Source organism: Enhydra lutris, unplaced genomic scaffold, assembly GCF_002288905.1.
Source record: "Enhydra lutris kenyoni isolate GAN:26980312 unplaced genomic scaffold, ASM228890v2 scaffoldscaffold44, whole genome shotgun sequence".
NCBI lineage: Eukaryota > Metazoa > Chordata > Mammalia > Carnivora > Mustelidae > Enhydra > Enhydra lutris.
Window position 1 is genome coordinate 3,908,274 of NW_019154128.1, and position 21,224 is coordinate 3,929,497.

Below are 21,224 nucleotides of genomic sequence, written 5' to 3' on the forward strand. Positions count from 1 at the left end.
TTTTATATTAATTTCAAGTTGAAATGAAACTGAGCTAAATAAAATACATTACTAAAATTAATTTCATCTATGTCTTCCTACTTTTTAAATAGGATTAACTACGAAATTTCAAGTTACACATTTAGCTCACATTGGTGGCTTGCGTGATAGTTCTATGGGATGGAGCTATTTTAAATGCTTTCGTTTCTGAACGTGTAAGGACTGAAAGCCACTTTTCATCTCCAATTTTCACATGCAAAGAAAGCAGCTACCTGAGGATGGGAGCAAGGGATGTGAGTCATGAAGGGGGAGAAGGAATTAATATTCGTCACACGCTTCGTTTGTGCTGGGAACCACCGAGTACCTGGTACAATTTCACCCTAAATCCCCTCGATGATGAGAATCCTCTTCCTATCACAGAAGGCGGCACCAAACCTTGCCTGCACCAGTGAAGTCACACGGCAAGGACTCCGACAGCACCCCATTCCTTCTTGCAGAGCAGGGCTGGCAGACTTTTTCTGGAAAGGACCAGATAAATATTTTAGGCTTTGCAAGCCATAGTCACTGCTGCAATGACTCAACTCTGCCCTTGTATCATGAAGGCAACCACAGACCACATGTACACAAAAGGGGCAAGCTGTGCTCTAATAAAACCATCTCACAACAACAGACAGGCAGCCGGACTGGGCCCGCAGGCCATTGTTGGCCACCGCCTGCCCTACACAGTTAAAAACAAGACAACAGGTCCAAAATGGAGCTGCTTACGCCAAGACCCGTGTCACCAAACTGAAACTTAACTGAAAGTTTCCACTCTCCCAGAAATGGTATCTTAAAAAAGTCAGTGAGGAATTGTCTAATAATCTGCCTGACAGGCCTCCCTTCCTCCCACTCCCACCCCAGCCACCCCCTAAAGGAAAAAGACCTTGTCACGACCAACCAACCTGTTTTTCTGTCTAGTATTATTTCTTCCTTCCCATTCCCTCTCACCTACAAAAAGCCTTTCATTTTGTATAGCTTCTCAGAGCTGCTTTCTATCTGCTAAATAGGATGCTGCCCAATTCAGGAATCGCTGAATAAAGCAAACAAGACCTTTTCCCTTGACTCAGGTGAGTTTTGTTTCTTAATAGTCTGGTGTCAGTGGTGGGATGCAAGCGACCTCTGATGCGTCAGGGATGAGAAACACGGCCAACCCTTTGAGCTGTCTGTCTTGCCATTTCTAAGGTCCATGGATAAGGTTTTCTCAGACATGAGCCCCGCTCAAGTTGAGTTCCCAATCTAACTGGTTCTCCAGTCCAGGGCTGAGCGGTCAGTCTACACGGACAGAAGGCCCTAATAGAGTGCCAGTCCTTGGTTAGCCCTCAGTTGGTCCCCTGGTTGGTCCATGGCTCCAGCCCAGGACTTAGCAGACCAGCCTCAGCTGACAGATGGATCCCCCCTGAAAGCCAGATCCCTAGCCGCTGGTTAGTTTCTAGTTCCCATCTGCTGGGGTCTGCTGGTTTGGTCCACAGTTCCACGCTGGGAGCTGCTGGTGCTGTGCACCTAAGGCCTTCTCTCCACCACGGTACTATCTCTTTGGTTACTGCGGGTGGAAACAGCTCCATTTCCTCGATTGCTGTTGGTCCCTCTTACTGTGCACATGAGAGGAAGGAATAATAGATCCATCGTTAATGCGCATCTCAGAATCCAAAGCTCCAGAGTGTGGGAATGGCGGGCCAAGTGCTGAAAAGCTGTTGGCAGGCTTGCCACCAAAGACACTCATGTGAGGATAAGCTGGTCACGACTACGGTTAGATGGACACCAGGTCACCTGCCAAACTCAAGAAAATGTCCATGCCCTGAGGTACAATGAGGAGCACCACCCAATCCCAACCCAGCGCCACATCCCCCTTAGGTATTAATTTGCGTCTGAGGGACCGAGGATTGGGTGAAGAATGGGATCCTCTAGGTCCAAATCTTGAGCGTGCCCACTTCGGGTGAACTTGCTTATTGGACATCAAAGAGCTGTGATGACATCCTATGAAGACAAGCTATAATGACAATGGCCATCATGGAGAACATTCCACCTAGACAACATCATTCACTTAAGAAATGCACTTGAAAGCATGGGTTCCCAAATAGAACAGAATGGGATACCTATTTTCATGGACGTGCAGAAGCCTCTGAAAGGCTTCAAGATTCCAAAATGGCTTCACTGAAAGATGCCTTGCAAAATGCTAACAAAAAATTAAAGACACAAGAGGTACCTAAATCCAAAGCCTAAGATGTGACTCCAAGTGCTCTCCTCTATTCTCCTGTATATGAATACTTAGCCCGCCAACCCTCAACCTGACCTGCCTTCACTCTGCAGGGACTGCACGACTACAAACAAAAGTCTGCCCAAATAATGGCCTTACAGATGCCCCCGTTATCTACCTTGCAGACCCTTAATATGGGCCCCTTCTTGGGTTATCAGGGGGATTTCCTGTAAACTCCTACCAGTTGTTCCTTTGAACAGCCAAGGGGAAACTAAAACAGAAATTCAATGGAAATCCTTGCCAAATTCTGGCAGATACTAGAGCAACACTCTCTACTTTATTTATTTATTTGACAGAGAGAGATCACAAGTAGGCAGAGAGGCAGGCAGAGAGAGAGGAGGAAGCAGGCTCCCCGCTGAGCAGAGAGCCCGATTCGGGGCTCCATCCCAGGACCCTGGGATCATGACCTGAGCCGAAGGCAGAGGCTTTAACCCACTGAGCCACCCAGGCGCCCCCATAACACTCTGTACTTTAAACCCTACTCTGGAGCCTCTAGATGGGACTGTTGAGAAAACCGGCAGAAGTAGGCGAAGGGCGACCTGTGAGCCTTCTTGTACATCGCATTTTGTGTCCTGAAAATTGTCTGAGTCTTCTTCCTATTGCTATGGGGGGAGGGGGGGCACAGTAGTATCCTTTGCACCCTCCCTGGGAATGCCTTGTGCATCCAAGGGTGGGGAGGGATAGTTCAGTACTTCCAGGAATGTTTACTGTTTTTCCAAGCTGAAACTTGGACATATTTGAAAGGATCTTCTAAGTTGCAATGTGGTCAGTTGGCCAAATTGGAAGCTGATATTCGGAAATTAATAGTAACTGTTTTTAGGCCCCCTCCCCTCAGGTAAAGATACCCAGAGGGAAAGGAAAACATTCCCAAGACAAAGCCCTACATCTACGACAGAGGAATCTTTTGATTTCCATCTTAATATAAAGACACAAAATGAAAACAAGGTAGTTGGATGGGAGGGTCAGCCCTTTCCAAATCATTTTAGGTCACAACCCAATTTTTTGAGGAATTAAAAACAGCTGCCTTTGTCTTACAAAATGAGTCCTTGCAAGAAGGGAAATGCAGCTCTGGAAGCAATTCAAAGCCTACTTAACCTTCTAACCAATCCCCAAATCTCACCCATCCATCTTAAAAGGCTCACAGGCAACATAAAATAGAAGATTTAGAAACAGAAGTCCCAGAGGAAGGAACTTGCATTCTCTCCCGGTGCTTTTGAGATGTAAATGTTCTACCTGGTCTCTCCAGGAACTGGGGTACTTCCTATGGTGGGGGGAGGGAGTTGGGGCGGGATATCTGGAAAAGAGGCAAATGAAAAATCTTGAAAGTCTTCTCCACAAATATTGGTAAAAAGTTTAAACCATCAGAATGGTTAACCTTAACTTATCCTATCTTCTAGAAACACAATTTGGATCCAACTGTTCTTTAAGAAACTAGTGAGTTTTGCATTATTGTACCCATTTTACAGTTAAAATTTTATTTTTTAAAATTTTTTAAAAAGATTTTATTTATTTATTTGACAGAGAAAGCAAGCACAAGCAGGGGGAGCTGCAGGCAGAGGGAAGGGGAGAAGCAGACTCCCCACTGAGCGGGGAGCCCAATGCAGGACTTGATCCCAGGGCCCTGAGATCATGACCTGAGCTGAAGGCGGAAGCTTCACCAACTAAGCCACCCAGTATGGTTATAATTTCAAAGCAACACCTCTAAGGTCTGTGTTTGTGTCAGTATGTATGTTTATGTATGTCTAATATGTATGCTGTAGATGTGATATTTTTCTACTTCTGGATGGTATTGCTAAAAAAAAATTTTTTTAAAGGTCTATTTAATTCGTTTAAAGAAAAATAAGTATTTAATTAAATATTTCTAGACTGTCAGAAATATAAAAACTAACTCAAATATTTTTCAGGTTTGCCTGATCTAGGACAGTCTTTGGTTAAAAAACAAACAAACAAACAAAAAAGCAAGTTTGTTGGTTTAATTGTTTAATTAAAAACAGGAATGTATTTAGAGCTACCAGCATTAAATATAATACTTTTATTCTGCCTGCATTTTCTACTCAAATAGATTAACTTCATCTCTGTTACAAAGTTTGTCAGCGAGAAAAATATCTTAGTATAAGAACTTTGTTTAATGTCTACGAAATTTTCATGAGTAATCTAAATATATTAAAAATTAGTGATTTAGATAGATGTAAGTAGGATAAAAGTTTTAGGTGAGCTTTCAGCCATGATTATGTCTTATGATGGGTCTACTTAAATAGTTTCCCCAAATGGTTTTGGTAACTTGAAACTTTGGAGTTTTGTTAAGTTAAATGATGTAGAGTCATTGAAAATCTAGATCATTTTCAAATAAGATAAAATAATGAACATTAATTATTATTGATTAATTAATTATTGAACACCAGTTAATCTACTTTTGGTTTATTATAGAGAAACTTAAGTATGCGGGTATATTAGTAAACATGTTTCATGCAACACTGAGAAATTTACTAGGAGCAAGAATATACTTCTTCAAGATATGAAATGTATTTATGAGTTTGCTGATCCCCAGAAGGCTAGTGTGAGAGACAGTCCACGATCACTTGCTTCTTAGTTTTCACTAGGAAGTAAGGATTCTGTGGGTTAAGAATTCTAGTCAACAGAAGTACCTGAAACTTCTTCAAAAAAACAAGGGTGAAGGAAAACAAGAGTATTAAGAGTAGACAAGGAGAGGAAAATGACTAGTTGTTCCAGAATGAGAAAAAACATACATATGAGACGCGATCTGAATGGATATAAAAACACTTGCAGGTTTGTGGATCTGGAATCTCGTAGAGGGAATTCTACATGTGGTCAAGCAGGCTAAGATTGAAATGGATTTGCTTTTCTAATGAGTTTTAAGAGCAAGACTACACTGGTACAAAATTAGAATTTGATTTTCTCCCTGGAAAAAAAGGACAGTATTCTCTTGGACCTTTGGAATGCTTTAGATCAGAGACCATGAAAGTTTCCTTATCTTTTAAGCAATCTCCTAGGCAGCAAAGATTTTGTGTTTTAACCAAAGCAACTTCCCGTGCATCACACTGTCTTCATTAGCTCTTGCAAGACTTAAGAAAACCCAATCTTCTCAATACTAAAAGAGCTAACTTTTGTTCACAGCGTTGTAACCTTCTGTGTTTGCCTTTAACACCATCTTCTGTGTCATTTTGGTTAAAAAGATAATGAAGGATTATTTCACAATGATCTGTGATCCATTTATTCAGACTTTCAAACCACTTGACGTTTTGACAACTTCCTAAAATCAAATTCTAAATGGGGGCTTTTTCCACCTTAAAGTAACTCTGAGATTTCCCAGAGGGTCCCTGGAAAATCTCAAAGGATTTGTCTCTCACCTGGGTAAAATATTAAACTAATCAGGTTTATTTGCTGTTAAGTTACGTGGGATGCACTCTCAAATGAAAGATGCTAAACCTCCTTATCTTATACTTGTATGGACGCAGGTTCGGAATGTAAGTGTTCTAGAAAACGAATGAAATTCCTAGAAATCCGTGATGTCCCACTATAATGTTATCATAATTGCGACTATTATCTTAAAATGTTGTACATCGTACAAATGACCAAATATTTTTACCATTTCCATTATAAAAAATCCTAACAATGAGCATCCTTAAGTCTTTTGACATTTACAGACCACTGCTGTCCTACTCTGATGCATTTGCAGAAGTGAGACTCCTGAAAAGGACCCTAGCAGGAACTCCTGATCACTGACACCAAATTACAAGGTGTTGAAACTCTGGTGCTATCTCACAGCTGAAGAAGGCTCCACACCTGACAGCTGGTCCTGTGCAAATGCTGGAGAGCTCAAGATCAAACTGGCTCAGAAGAGAAGCAGCCAACATCAAGGTAGACTGCTTCCACCCAAGACAGCAGATCAAGAGTGTTTCTCTCCATTCCTCTTCCCTCTCTGACCAACCTTTCCCTAATTCTTAGAACCCAAAGGCCTTTATGATTCATTTGCCCGTACTCCGCTCTGCTCTGGCCTGAAAGATTGTTCATACGCTCGGGCCACCGCAAGCAGGGATAATCCAGTCTCCAAACTGCCGGTGGACTGGCCGTGACGCTGACGATCCCGTAGGTCTCTCCATCACACACTTTCCCCCAATTGACGAAAGCCTCAATTTCTCTGGAACTAATCCCCCATCTCTATCAAGTGAGGCTCCCTAACCCGGCGTTTCTATTTCCCTGCCTCAGTTTAACAGCCCCAAAGCCAGAAAACCTTGTGTCCAAGCCTTGTACCAAGAAAGGGACACAAGGCAAGGATAAGCAGAATAAAACTGCCTTGTGGCCCACAGACCCTTCAATTTTACTGGTCTCTAAGGCTGTCACCTTCCCAGCTCTGAGCCTCGAACTCAAGCAGGAATTAGCGGGGGGTATCCATAACTCCAGGAGAGCTTCCTTTGATAGAGCACTGCTCCCCTGGCCACAGGTGCAAGTGCGGCTATTACCAGAACCTCACCTTTTAACTCTTGAAGGTGCTGCAAATCCACTGTTAACAGCCATAGCTACCAACAAAACTTCCTGGCCTCTCTGGCCCAAGTTGGTCTTGGTTAACAAGACAGCCCTTGATTATTACTGTTTTAGTCTGTGCTGTCGTCCATGCCACTTGCTGCCCTGACGGACACTTCTGGGGAAGCCGAGCTCAGCTACACAAGATCATCAGACCAAGCCTGCTGGCTTCGGAGAGTGACCCCTTCAGTGGGATTTCATCTTGACTACAGTGGGTCTTGGGGACCATGGCTCTGAGGTACTCCAGGCACTGGGAATTATCCTGCTTAAAATAATGACGGGGACCCTGGGCACAGCTGACTTAAGCACCAACTCTTATTTTTGGCTTGGGTCATGATCTCAGGGTCCTAGGATCAAAGCCCGTGTCAGGCTCCGTTCTTACTAGGAAGTCTGCTTGGTATTCTCTCTCTCCCTCTGTCATTTCCCTTCACCCCCATGCATGCACTCTCTCTCTCTCTCTCTCTCTAGTAGATAAATAAATCATTAAAAATAACCATCATAATCTTCCTGGTCCACTGTACTCTCTCACAAGCTTTAAGTGGGTGTTTGTATGCGCAGCCACTAACCACCAAGCCAATGAGCTCAACTAAGAATGGAACATCAGAAAGGAATGAAGAGGGGTGGCTCAGTGGGTTAAGCCTCTGCCTTCGGCTCAGGTCATGATCCCAGGGTCGTGGGATCGAGTCCCACATCAGGCTCTCTGCTCGGCAGGGAGCCTGCTTCTTCCTCTCTCTCTTTCAGCCTGCCTCTCTGCCTATTTGTGATCTCTGTCTGTCAAATAAATAAATAAAATCTTTAAAAAAAAAAAAAAAAGAAAGAAAGAAATGTCAAAACCATTTAAAAAGAAAGAAAGAAAGGAATGAAGAGAGTGACTGACTAAAAGAATGTGAACACAAAGTCATGACTTGTGAATACCACACAGACAGTCAGCAAAAAAACTCCATCACCTATGAATATCCACAGAGAATCGGCAAAGCTCACTTCAAGTGGTGGCTGTGAGTAGTGCTAATGCCTTAAATTTTGATCACCTCTCTCAGGTTAGAGTCTCACCAAAAGAGGGAAATTGTTAAAAATAAAAATTAAAAAACAAAACAACAACAACAAAAAAACAGGGCCCATGTCACCAAACTTCACAGTTTCCATGCTCCCAGAAATGCAATCTTAGGCCAGTCAATGAAGAATGGCCTCATTAGCACTAATTAGGTAATTTGCCTGATAGACCGCTGCCATCCCCTAAAGGAAAGTGACCTTGTCACGACCAATCTGCTTTTCTGTCTACTATAACTTCATTGTTCCTTTTCTCTTCTGCCTGTACAAGTCTTGCTTTTTGTACAGTTCCTTGGAGCGCCTTTCTGTCTGCAGGATGAGATGCTTCCTGGTTCACAAGTCACTGAAGGAAGCCAGTTCAACCTTCAAAAAATTGACTCAGTTGCATTTTGTTTTTTAACACCACCAGGAAGAGAAGCAGCTGTTCCTAAATGATTCTAACTATCAGGGCACCAAAATCTAACATTGTAAAGGATCCCTTTCACAAAATACTAATTAGGTCATTGTTGTAACAAGTTGACCCGGGAAAGTCAAATTCTGTAAGTTACCTTACTGTTCCGCCTCTAGGATTTTCTTTGATACCACAAGTAGGCCATTTAGGCACTGGCACTAGAAGTATCAAGTTAACAGCACATTATATTTGATTCAATGTATACGATGTATGCGGCAAAAATAAAATCATGCGGCAAAAATAAAATCAAAAAGTACCACTCAAGGGAATACAGAGTGGAGGACATGAGACGAAACACAGGGAGGGCCTAGGCGGCCAGGTCAAAGTCAGCCCTGTTTCTGAGAGAAAGGGTTAAACACCATGATCCTGGCACTGACGTGTGTGTGTGTGTGTGTGTGTGTGTGTGTACCCGACCTGGCTAACTTCACACATACAGCTGTTTCGCACCTGGGCAAATATGCCCAGATGTGGGAGGAGTCATACTTGACCGTGTCAGGGTTCTCTTTGAGACCAACCTCAGCCCTTCTCTGACTCCCAGTTCTGACCAGCTCTTTACAGGTGGCAGCAAAATGGAAGAAAGCAGCTCAGGTCAGTTATTCTGCAAATCTGAAAACTTTTAAAAATAGTATCTCATAAATCAGTACTCACTACGGATAGAAATAGTTCTGTGGGACGCCTGGGTGAGACTCAGTGGGTTAAGCGTCTGACCCTTGATCTCAGCTCAGGTCTTGATCTCAGGGTGGTGAGTTCAGGCCCCCACATTGGGGTCCACAATAGGTGTGGAGCCTACTTTAAAAAAATAAATAAATAAATCATGGGAAAAATCCCTGCACGCCTATCAGGGGGAAGGAAGGCCAAGGAAAGCAAAGGTTTGGGGATTAAACTGAGCTTGGCCAGGCTGCTCACCTAAAGACCCCCTGCTCCCTGCTTTCTCCCGCAGAGATCACCCTGAACGGTGCCTGGTGGACAAAGACAAAGGGGAATACAGCTCTAGAAAAAAAGAACATCTAAATGAAGTAAGAAAGCAATACATCAAGTTTGTCCTACTGTGTGAACAAATTCTAGTCAATTTGTTTTTAAGAACAGTAATGCTGTTTGGGGATCACTCGGAGATGAGGTCCTCTAGACAACACGAACTCGAAATGCCTTTACGGAGGGGCCGCTGATACTCTTTCCAAAGTCATGTAGTTTTGGTGACACTGACGCTTCCACATTACTGGTGCAAGCCTTCAGAAGGGCATCGTGGCAACAAAGGTCAAGAACCAGGAGCATGTCCCAGCACTGAACCCTGCAGCCCCTCTCTGAGGAACGGATTCCCTGAAAACAATTCAGTAGAAGAAACGAAGTGACAAGTCTGTAGGCTCTCTCTCTAATGGCTCTGTCACCTCTCTGGGACACCACTCAACAAGGAAACGATACAAAGATTACTAACAAAGGGGGGAAATGTTCACATTAAGATGAACATAAAATTGTACAGATGTTTACAAATACAAGGACGAGTTACAAACACTTAAGTTTCTTTCTTGGGTTAAGACTGCAGGAAGCATCTTTGTCCTCAAGTACCATCTTTAAGAGTTAGTATGTTGTCTTTAACACGAAAAGAAACTCCACCAAAAAATAAAAAAAAAAAAAAAAAAAAAGAAGAAAAATTAAAAGAAAAAACAACAGTGCCAGAAAAGAGATGTCTGAGAAAGCTAGGTCTCCATGACACATGAGTGCTCAGCTCACCTCCTTCCAGCCCTGGCAGAGTGCAAACCCCACCTGGGAAAAGCCCAGGAAGAGATGAGCCTCAGTGGGCTTCCCTCCAGGCTTTCCCAACCAGATGGGTGGGGTCTCAGGGTCCAGAGGCAGCTCGATTACTGCCCCTCCAAGTGTGCGGGACACAGGTGTCCGCAGGGATGCAGGACCGGGCAGGGGAGGAGGGGTGCCTGCTCAAGTCCCAGCGCCAAGATGATCAGGAATGCGGACGACAGCCTGCCCGCAGGGCCCTCCACCTGCCCACTGGAGGCACACAGCCAGGGACTTCAAAGGTCCCCGTGCACGTGTGCAAACAGAACATGCCCCCCACGAAAACAGAGCGGCTGTCAGGACTGACACTCGGATAAGTCACTTAGCTTCTCTAAAGGGCCTGCCACACTGTTATGCAGGCAGAAGGGCAGCTTGGAAGATGACGGTGACGAGCAAACAGGACACTGTATGAAATGTAAAGCGTTCAGTAAATAGTAGCGACTGTCACATTAATACTTCAGGAATGTCCCTCCACACGCTCCATCACTTTATGGGAATTCCCAGCAGCTAGTGTTTATAATCCTACGTACAGAGAAGCACAGGGCAAGCCAGGCACGCACCAGTTCTTCTTCCAAACTATTTTTTATGGCACATTTCTGCGAAACATGGTCAGAATTTTGCCACACCACCACTGCGAATCAAAAAGTCCAGCTCTTGGGGTGCCTAGGTGTCTCAGTGGGTTAAGCCTCTGCCTTCAGCTCAGGTCATGGTCTCAGGGTCCTGGGATTGAGTCCCACATCGGGCTCTCTGCTCAGCAGGGAGCCTGCTTCTCACGCTCTCTCTCTGCCTTCCTCTCTGCCTACCTGCAATCTCTCTCTGTGTTAAATAAATAAATAAAAATAAAATCTTAAAAAAAAAAAAAAAAGTCCACCTCTTTCATGCAACAGATTTTTTTAAGTCATCAACATTTTCCTGATGCTGGTCGTTACTCTAAACCCCCAGGTACCAAATCCACGTCCCACCCCCATCGCTCTACTAAATGATCAAAACTCCAAGAACAATATTTATATTCATTTTCTTTTAGCTAGTGAACTGAATATATATTTTCCTACCTTGACAATTTAAATGATTAAATTCACAAAAACAATGATTTAGGCTTTTTATCTAATTTAAGTAAAATTCTTTTTAGTTTTTTGTTTTGGTTTGGTTTTTTCAAGAAACGATTTCCCCTCCTCCCCCCACTTGGGAGATGTTCTGCCATCACTGCAGGACTGGGAAGAGTTCTGCCAGGCAACAAATTAAATCACTTTTCCGCAAGGCCTGTGCAGACCATCTCTAGCCCAAGGGCTAGGTAGGGCCCAGGAGCCGTCTGTCCCCTCAGACAGAGGAGCACCGGGTCCCAGAGAGGTGTTGCCCTCCTGTGCATGCCCGCCCACCCTCAAGTCAGGCTGGTGAGGCTGCAGGACTCCTCCTCACAAGGCTTCCAAATGGTTTTCATTTTATGCAGTTGGATTAAAGCACAGTTATTAAAATATTATTTAAAAAACACATTTGAGATATCGTAATATATGTGCTCCTTTATTAACTCACTGAACAAAAGGGTGTCACGGCAGATCTAATAACCACCATAATTTCAAAGGAACGATAACAGTAGCTCGAGTTTCAACATATCAGCAACCACCGTGATGCAGTTATGAGAATCCCAGTCATTTCTGGGAGGACTGTGAATGTCAAGGGTTGTGTGATCTGCATTCACAATGGAAGGAAATACTAAATTTCAGTTAACAACTAGTGAAAATAAAAATGTAAGTTTTTCCCACCTGGTATGCTTGGACCACCCCCCACCCAAGTCCATCGACTCACAAACAGACCCCCTGGGTTCAGGATTCCCACTCTGGGGAGTCACTTGGAATTTCACATGATGCCATGAATCTGGGCCATCGGATTCAGCAAATCCCTGGAGTCCAGACTTGGGGCAAGGGGCTGCAGGAGGGACATTTCGAAGCAGAGGGCTCTTTTGTTGATGTGAATAACAGCAAGGCCTACTGATATGGGGGCACAGCTCAGGGCCAGGACCCAGCCCCCAGTCTGATGCGCTCTCTACTAGGTGCGACCCACTTCCTAGAGTAAGGCCTCTGCCAGCTTGAGAGCTGGAAGAAAGCTTTAGCGATCACTCCGTTCAGCACCACTCTATGGAAACTATGCTCTCAAAAAGCTCGTGTATTTTAAAGAAAACCCAAGACCAGCCAACTGCGCAGAAATAGTGCCCTTAAATGTTTTCCAACAAACCTTGAGTCTTTGGTTTTCATTTCGAGTGATTCTTCTACACAAAACCTCCCAAAAATTGGGTCAAAACAAAAATTTAGAAAAAAAGACAGGATTTCTTAAAAATAAGAAATCTGCAGGTCAAAAGAGAAATAGTAAATTATATGCTGAACACAGAGGCATGGATTTAAAAGGAAATCATGTTCAAAGAGGCCACTGCAAATGCTCGTGTCCCATAATGTTAATAAACAAATGCACTAATACAAACTGTATTTGTGTGAATGAGTACAGTTGAATCTCTCTGGTCCATGTTGCTCTGAGGAGTGGAACAGTATGCAAGCCTTCCACCCCCAACCCTCAAATCCTACCACTGCTGTATGGGGAGAGGAGGTATAAAAAGGAAAGCAAATGGGCTCCTGACCTTGACTCTGACCGTTTCCACACCCAAAAGAAAGGTCAACCACTCTTCTCGCTCTGGAGAAAGATTCTCTAGAACCTCTGGTCAGTGGCTAGAGAAAAAAGGGCCCTTCCAAGGCCTTCTCCGACCCCAAGCCAGCTACTAAGCCAACTCCCACCTGGGCTTGGACCTCTGCCCATATACACACCTGGAGCTCTATCATAGTACCTGGGCAGGTGGGCAGGGCCACCAGCAGCAGACTCTGTCTACAGCATGGGCCGAGCCCACTGCAGGACCTCCCTCCACACTAAACTCCTCCTCCAACAGGAGAAGCCAGTTGGGGCCACCACCTTCCCCTGCAATCAGGGATCGCTGCAGAGACAGATAGCCATTGCACAGCCAAAGGCACTGGGCACCCAAGGAGACCATGGACATCTGCCGGCCATTATTATTTGCCCAAATTTGGATAGCGTCCACAGGCCACCCCCACCTTCACACAGTCCCTCGCGTGCTCTCATGGGCACACACACAACAACAGCATTTTTGGACAGGCCTGGGCATTTGAGACCTGCTCTCCTGCGGCCCAGACCCGCCCTACCCACAGGGTCCGTGGTTATAACTGCATTCCTTGCCCTCTGTGGAGCTCCGAGGGCATCACGCAGAGGCAAGAATGACCCTGTGCTTACACAGGGAAGCACTTACGCTATCCAGAAGGGGTTAAAACCGTGGGGGTGATCAGACCAGAGGCCCTTCACAGAAAAGCCACGGGACTAGATGCTCCTGGCAGGAGAGAGGGTTCAAATGGTAATATAGAGCATAAGAACCACCTGGGCCACTGGTTCGACAGGAAGAATCCCAAACCAGCACTTCCCAGGAGACTCAGGCAGTAGGGCCAAAGCTGGCCCCAGGAATCTGTGTGCCTAATACATACCCCAGGGCCACATTCTGGAAGCAGGGAGGCTCCGGTCTTCCCTCCTCTGGAACAGCACCAAGGGCAGTGCTACACTGCCCCTGTGACCACTGAAAACCCTCCTCCCTCAGAGAGAATAAATAAATCTCCCGTGCAGAATTTCAAATCACTCCCAGACATAACATGCCCCTCCTCGAGTACGCAGAATAGAACTCCTCCCTGTGTTAAGGGACTTCCTCCCCAAACTTGCTATATGGACAGAGGAAAAACCAGTTAACTTTACAGCGGGGAAGCCTGCAAACACTTCAGCCAGATGATCAAAGTCAAGAGCAACAGTGACGAGTCACATTGACAGTATGTATACCACTGAGACAAGGCACAGAAAATGGCATTTGACCTCATGATCTCCCTCCCCAAAACCTGTAACTCCAGTCTAATCATAAGAAAAACATCAGACCAATCCCAACTGAGGAACGTTCCAAAGGACACCTGACTGGTATTTCTCAAAAGCATACAGGTCATAAAATCAAGGAGAGCCTGAGAAACTGTCACAGCCAAGAGGAATCTCAAGAGACATGACGACTAGTGTCATGTGGGATTCTGGGTGGGATCCAGAAAAAAGACATTAGGTAAGAGTCAAGAAAATCCAAATCAAGTACAGACTTTAATTAGCAATAAGGTACCAATACCATCTTTGGAATTTTTTTGTAAATCTAAAACTATTCTAAAATTAGGGCCACCTGGCTGGCTCAGTTGGAAGAGCATGTGATTCTTAATATTGAGGCTGTGAGTTTGAGCCCCATGTTGCGTAGAAGGCTTACTGAAATTTTTTAAAACTTTAAAAAAATTATTAAAACTATTCAAAAGTTAAAGGTTTATTTAAAAATATATATGTACTATACATAAATACACATATGCAAAGCATAACATGGACGACTTTCAAGAATTACAAACTGTACTTTGGACAAGTGGGTAAAAACCAGAATGAACAAAAGGAGATAAATGTACCGAATTAGCTTAACACAATAAAATAAGGTTATTACATGGCTGGAACTCAGTACAATTTTTATGCCGTTCTTCAAACAGCATGCTATATGTACTTGAATATGTAAGGTAAGAGACTACATGAGTTTGTAAACAACAACAAAAAACTGCCTCCCTTGAATGAGATGCAGAACAAACTAACTGAACATACATTAAATTCTCTCCTACTCAGGCCCCCAAGAGCCAGGAATCGATGTATTCCAACCAATCTTTAAAAGTGCATCACAATACTCATATCTCAAGTTACGTTCTCATTATTCTCAAATTAAGATAATTTGAGCACTAAGCATTAATTACAGTGTATCACAAATTAATTACAGAATATCACAAAAACTACTTTACACTAATCCACATCATCAAAAGTGAAACGTAAACTGGTTTCGTATGAAATGGAAGACAAATCACTAATTATGATTTTAATTATTTGGCATGCCACCATTAAGCTATTTCTAGACGCTAACCAGAGCGAGAACAGAAACACAAAATTGGCCCACCTTTAGAAATTAGTTTCATATCAACACGCTGTCAAATGGCACAATGATTTGGGTACCAGATAAAGCAGAAGTCAACAATCTGAAACTCTACACTTAAAATATACAAAAAGAACATCTATAATGAAGTAAGAAAGAGCTTAAGTTTCAAAGGACACACACTTCAAACCAGACTATCAGTAGGATACAAAATAAGACTGGGAGATGTCTGGACAGGAGTGGTTTATAATACTCATTACTAACCCAAGTGAAGTAATAATCTGACTAAATAAATCTTTTCTGGATTAAAATGTAATGGCACAATGCATTTATGCCATTACCAATTAAAAAAATGAGTCAGGAAGTTTAGTCTAATACCCCATGCCAGCCTTCCCTTAAAAGCACCAAAAAGTAGCCTTACCAGTTTTTTTGTTTAGTTTTGTTTGTTCTTTAAAGATTTTACTTACTTATTTGACAGAGAGACACAGCAAAAGAGGAAACACAAGTAGGAGGAGTGGGAGAGGGAGACGCAGGCTCCCCACTGAGCAGGGAGCCCAATGCGGGGCTCGATTCCAGGATCCTTGGATCATGACCTGAGCTGTAGGCAGAGGCTTAATGACTGAGCCACCCAGGCGCCCGGCCTTACCGGTTTTTAAGATCTAAAAGTCTCAGGGAAATAAACAACATATAAGTAGAGTTCACATTCTCTGAAAATTAGGGACTAGCTGACCCCCCAAATCAAGTGTTCATCCTAAGCGAAGGGGCAGCCCGAGCCTCCACCAGGCCCTGCAAGAACAGTGCCCTTCCTGGGAAGCGGGAACGGTGTGCCAGCCCAGCGGCAGCGGTGACAGAGGTTGACAGTTGGCAAGTGGGACCATGGCAAGGTCTCTGGGGCTGCGTGCAGAACGAAGAAGTTCTTGCAGATCTCAAAGAAAACATTATCCTTCCCTGGAACGCAGGGAGGTCTACCTGGCCTTGGGGACTCCCCCGCATGCCTCCTTGTACCCACTACAAGACCCCACACATAGGGAACAGTCACTTCATAGACTAGTGAGCTGGGCTGAGAGCTAAGTGGGAACCAGTGAGCCCAGCTTGCATCGGCTTCTGAGATCCCTGAGGGCCAGTTTTTGGGTCCTGAGCCCGAGGCAGAGTGCCTCTCCCGTAGCTGGCCCTCCAAAGCACGAGCTGTGTGACCATGCAGCTGGGCGAAATGGGGACGGCGGTCCAGTCTGTAGGTCAGATCGGCTTGAATAACGCAGCCTTTTCTACACTTGCGCACATGCCTTTGCCATCCTCAAACCCCATTCACCAAAAATGAAGAGCAACAAAACTGACCACGGAACTCAGCTGGGCCCCCCTCCTTGGGAGAAACGTCTCTGAAAAGGCCCGGTGCGGTTCAAATTTTTCAACAGGGAAGAGCGGGCCCATACAAGGTTCTCAAAAACCTTGAGAAGTGTTATGGCCCTGTTTCACAGAAGACAAAACAGAGGTTGGGAGGTTACGGGTTTGCTGCACAACCTGAGCCAAATAAGCAGCAGGTGGAGAGGAGTCTACACCTCCACTCCTCAGAGGACGCTGTGTTTTTGCAGTTCAAATCTTGACCAGCTGTTAATGAAGTTCAGGACCATACTGTGTTATTCCAGCTCCTATTATAATTAAAAGTCAAGAAGTCACTACAGGAAGGCCAACCTTTTATTTTCAGGGAGGAGACGTGCACACAAAGCCTGAAGGACAGCCAGGATCCGCAGCTCTGGATTCCAACAGCTCACACACACCCCAGACCCAATGTACTGCTGAGAGTGTGGGCCTGGGAGGCTCCTCTCGGCCACTCACAAGACCCCTGGTGGCCAGCCACTGTCCCGTGACCTGCGCTCTCCTCATTTACACAAGAGCTTATGACAACATTTGCCTCCCTCCACCCAGGCTGGAAGAATCCAATGATACCCAGCCTGGGCAAAGAACAATGAGATACGTTACATTGTTTTAGACCTCATACCTAGAATGCTTAAGTCTGTCCAAAGAGTTACTATTAACTTTTCAGAGGCCTTTCTCAGTCCATGGAGGATGGGAGCATTTTGGAAAAGAAAAGACTGATTGTGCTCTGAACGATCTTCACCAACAGAAATTCAAAAACTCACAAAGTGCTGATTTTTTGTTTATCCTCACAACTGCACAGGAAGAAAGAAGATAAGAAGCAACAAAGTAAAAGTAGAAAGGAAGAGCAGTACAACAGGAAGTGAATTATATAAAACAGATCTAGATAAAGCCAGGGAAATTTCTAATTGAGAGCCCTCTTAATTCCTGGGCTTATCGGACTTGGTCAAGTGGGAGTTTAAGTCTTTAAAAAAAAAAAAAAAAAAAAATTTGTGGACATCAACGTCATATTCCAGGCTGGCTAATAGGCAGCTCTGCCACTAACCCAGACAGAGACTAACAGCCAAATTATAATTTTCTCTTTCCATGTCCCTGGATAAGGTCTAATTTGTGGTATTTTCACTCACTCTCCCCTGAAGAGTTTATTTTTTCGGAGCTATACAAAGGCAGGAGTGAAACACTTGAAAGCTAACAGATGTGACCTGCTCAAAGATTATCAGGTTGAACCTAGAATCTTAGGAAGTTTAGTAGTAACAACAACAAAAACCTTTTTTCCTATGGACAGTCACCAGTTGAAAGGATTCTCAGCTACGTAAAAAGATTTTGAGTGGACCAACCTCTGAAAACTGATTACTTAGTAAGAGCAATTGAGGGGGGCACCTGGGTGGCTCAGTTAGTTAAGCAGCTGACTCTTCGTTTCGGCTCACATCATGATCTCAGGATCCTGAGATCAAGCCCACCCTTGGGCTCTGTGCTCAGCAGGGAGTCTGCTTGAGATTCTCTCCCTCTGCCCCTTCCCTTCCTGCCACCCCCACCCCTCCACTTGCTCACTTGCTTTCTCTCTCTTCCTCAAATAAATAAATGCAATTGAGAAGGGACCCCATTACTTCCTTGTAAGTGGACATTCTAAGGGGAGCATGTTTTTATCACAGTTCAGCCAGATTTCAAGATGTTTCCCACAAATCAACACTATATACTTATATGGTCCAAATATGTAGAAGCAGAAAATTTGAAAAAGCAGTGTATGCCATATTTTACCACAAATGGTGTTACAGATAAACTGTGGTTAAGTCACTTATAGTCAAGTAGGTTTCTCCTTTATATAACTGTTAAGATGTATAAAGTGTCTAACTCTCTAAATAGATATTTTTCGTGTTTATAAAAATGGGTGAAAAAAAATGATCGCCATATGGGCAACTATGTGAAAAAATACAAGTGCCATTAATTTAAGGGTTTACGTAGAGAAGCATTCACTGACATCAAGGTTGCTTAAATATCGAAATTCTGGCTGGGTTCATTTTCAGTGATGAGGGCTGTCCTACTGGTTGTAGGACGATTGGCCTCTGGCCACTTAAGACACTAGGAGCACTGCCCCGTCAAGATAACTCGAAAATGTCTCCAGACACTGCAAAATGTCCACACAGGCACAATCACCCCCAGTTGAGAACCACTCATCTATATATGGGACTGGAGGTTCAAATCTCAATGAAGTTTTTTAAAATACTAACAGTTAAAAAAAAAGGATTTCTGTTATTTGTAAAAGGGAATGGCTTTCATTTCTTAATCCATACCTAATAGCCAGTAAGATCCAAAAATGGATGGGAATTTACTCGTACTAATGTGCATGACGTTGAAAACTTATCTTCTTCCTCCAACATGTAACCCCCACCAGCCTGACACACAGAGGAAAAGAGGATCTGCCTCTCTCTTTTGACAGGTGGAATCCGCTTTCCTGAACGTCGCTGAGCGCAGGGCACAGTCAAGTTTAAGCAGCAATGTAGTCAACACTGGAGGCTTCCTCTGTGACACATCAAGTGAGCCTTGGTTCCACCCAGGCATGCTCCAAAGTGGAAATTCAGACAGCCCAGTGTGTGTGATCCCCACTCCCCTTTCTCTTTTTTAGAGGATAATGGCAAAGTGTGTTTACAGTCACCACTGGGTCTTATCTTCTGAACCATATAAAAAAGACCGACTAAGAAAAGTAGGAGATGGCACTAAAGCCCAACAGATGGCTTAATAAAGGGGTAGCAGGGACAGCTTCGAACTACAAGCTAGGGATGGCCCAGGAAAGCTATACCGGAAGCACATAAAGGAAAAAACCATCCAAGAGCAGGTACTGGAGACAGATGGAAAACGGACTTGAAGACAAATGGTCGGGATGGTGGCGTACATTAAGTAAGTCACGTGCAAAGGTGAAACACGGAGTGGAGAACCAAGAAAATGGAAAGAAAAATCTGTTTTTCTCTCTGTCTTGCCTGATTCTGTTCCTCAATTGGGTTTTTTTTTTAAAGTGGTTTGATGAAAATTCACTATTCGCCTGTATCAAATTTCCTGAAACTGTCTCTAAAATAACTCCCTGAATCCCTTGTTATTTCTTGATCTCTTAAAAATTCTCAAGCAGTTTGCAGTTTTTATGTTAACGTCCCCAAGCTGGCTTCTGTCACTCAGAGCAGTAAGAGGGCTGTTTATCACCGATTCAGACCTCTCCCCACCACCCCCCCAACACCAACAGACTTGCAAATAGGGAAACAAGCTTTTAAAGTCACTGTCCTTAAAATGGACATACAAGAACAGAAAAGAGCAACTGCTCTTTCTTCTCTTCTGCAGCCCGACTCCTGAGTGACATAATTAAACTATTTGTTGACTTGCAGACATCCTTAAATATTCAGCCAAAATTCTTGAGATATTAAACTGAGGCACATTCTCCAAGGAAAATCAATGTCGACATTGATGGGCTTTGTCTGGTAAGACAGCCACTGGCACTTTCTAGGCATCTCAGTGTGACCTCAGCTTCTTGGAACAGTTATTAGCTGGCCACCCCCACCGCTGCTGGGAGAATTATTACGCTTGTTTAAGTAAAGCAATCTTTGCCGCTACTCCTCCTGGAACATGCTACATACAGAGCTGGCCACAGAAGAAACAGCTTGACTGCAAATCCAAGCCTGTGAATTCAGAGGAGCTGCCCAAGGTGTAGTCCTTCTGAAACCACTGTGTTCCCAAGTCTTGGTACAGACACACAGACGCCTCCCCAACAGAGACACAAGACTCCTCGTTCCACGTGAGGGCTACCCGCTCTGGGAAAAGGCTAGCCAACGCTCTGACAGCCTCTAAGGGTCTCCCCAAAATGGAAGGTTAGGTTAAGGACGGTCTGGCTTGGAATGGCGACCAATGTCAATGCCCCCATCGGAAACCTATAATAGAAGCCTTCCGAAAATCCAGACTGACACTTGACCTGGCCTCTCTAGTGATCTGAGAAGGAGATTTTCAAAACCATTTTGGGATTCTTCAAGACACAGACATCATCAAAGCACAAAAGCAAAGCGTTTGGTGTGTTGGGCTCCAGGCTCCAAGCCCCTCCCTCCCATTACTACACAGGAACTCATTAAGACACAGCTGCAACTGACAATGGCCTCCCAAAAGGCTCAGGAGCTTCGTGGAGGAGCAAGAGAATCCCCAGTCCTCTCTCCGCAGTCCCCACGGTGATGGACATTGGGTGGGGACCCACCACACAGACACATATGAAGGGGCCTCGTGCGCAGACCTGCCCAACAGTGCTAGAGGCAGGTTTGCGGATCACTCTCAAATTACTGTTAATTTACTGTAGTAATGCTGTTACTACTCAGCATGGAAACCTCCTCACTCACCGGTGTCCTATTGCAAATCCCTCAGCGCCGCTTCTCAGTGTGTGGTGCCCATCCCAACACAGGTCACGTGGGAACTCAGCAGAAGAGGGCATCCTCACTCCAGACCTTTGCATCAGAGCCTCTGTGGTGGGTCCAACCATCTGAGCCCTCCAGCGATGCTGATGCCCATCTCAGAACTGGCGAGTTTGCCCATCAGAGGAGCACCGACCTCCGGGATACAGCAAGGAAGGGCCGAGAGGAGAAGCAAGGCCAAGGGTGCTCGGTCATGCTCCCCTGAGACCCCACAGAGCTAGCCTTCCACAGCCAGGTGAGTGGCTCTAACTCTTTGTTCCGTCCTTCCCAAGCTCAGGCCTTCCTCCA

General features: G+C 44.5%; 1 protein-coding gene across 3 annotated transcripts in view; it reads right to left on the bottom strand.

The window, feature by feature from the left end:
* The window catches only part of LOC111155877 (NCK adaptor protein 2), a 147,238-nt gene that overhangs the window by 118,807 nt on the left and 7,207 nt on the right, over positions 1-21,224 (bottom strand). Inside the window, exon 1 of one of the 3 annotated variants that reach the window (XM_022516323.1) lies at positions 344-396. The exons of the other annotated variants lie outside the window; for them this stretch is intronic. The gene's annotated coding sequence lies outside the window, so the exon portion shown is untranslated. Of the gene's footprint in view, positions 1-343; positions 397-21,224 lie in introns of those variants that run through there. 3 annotated transcript variants of the gene reach the window in all.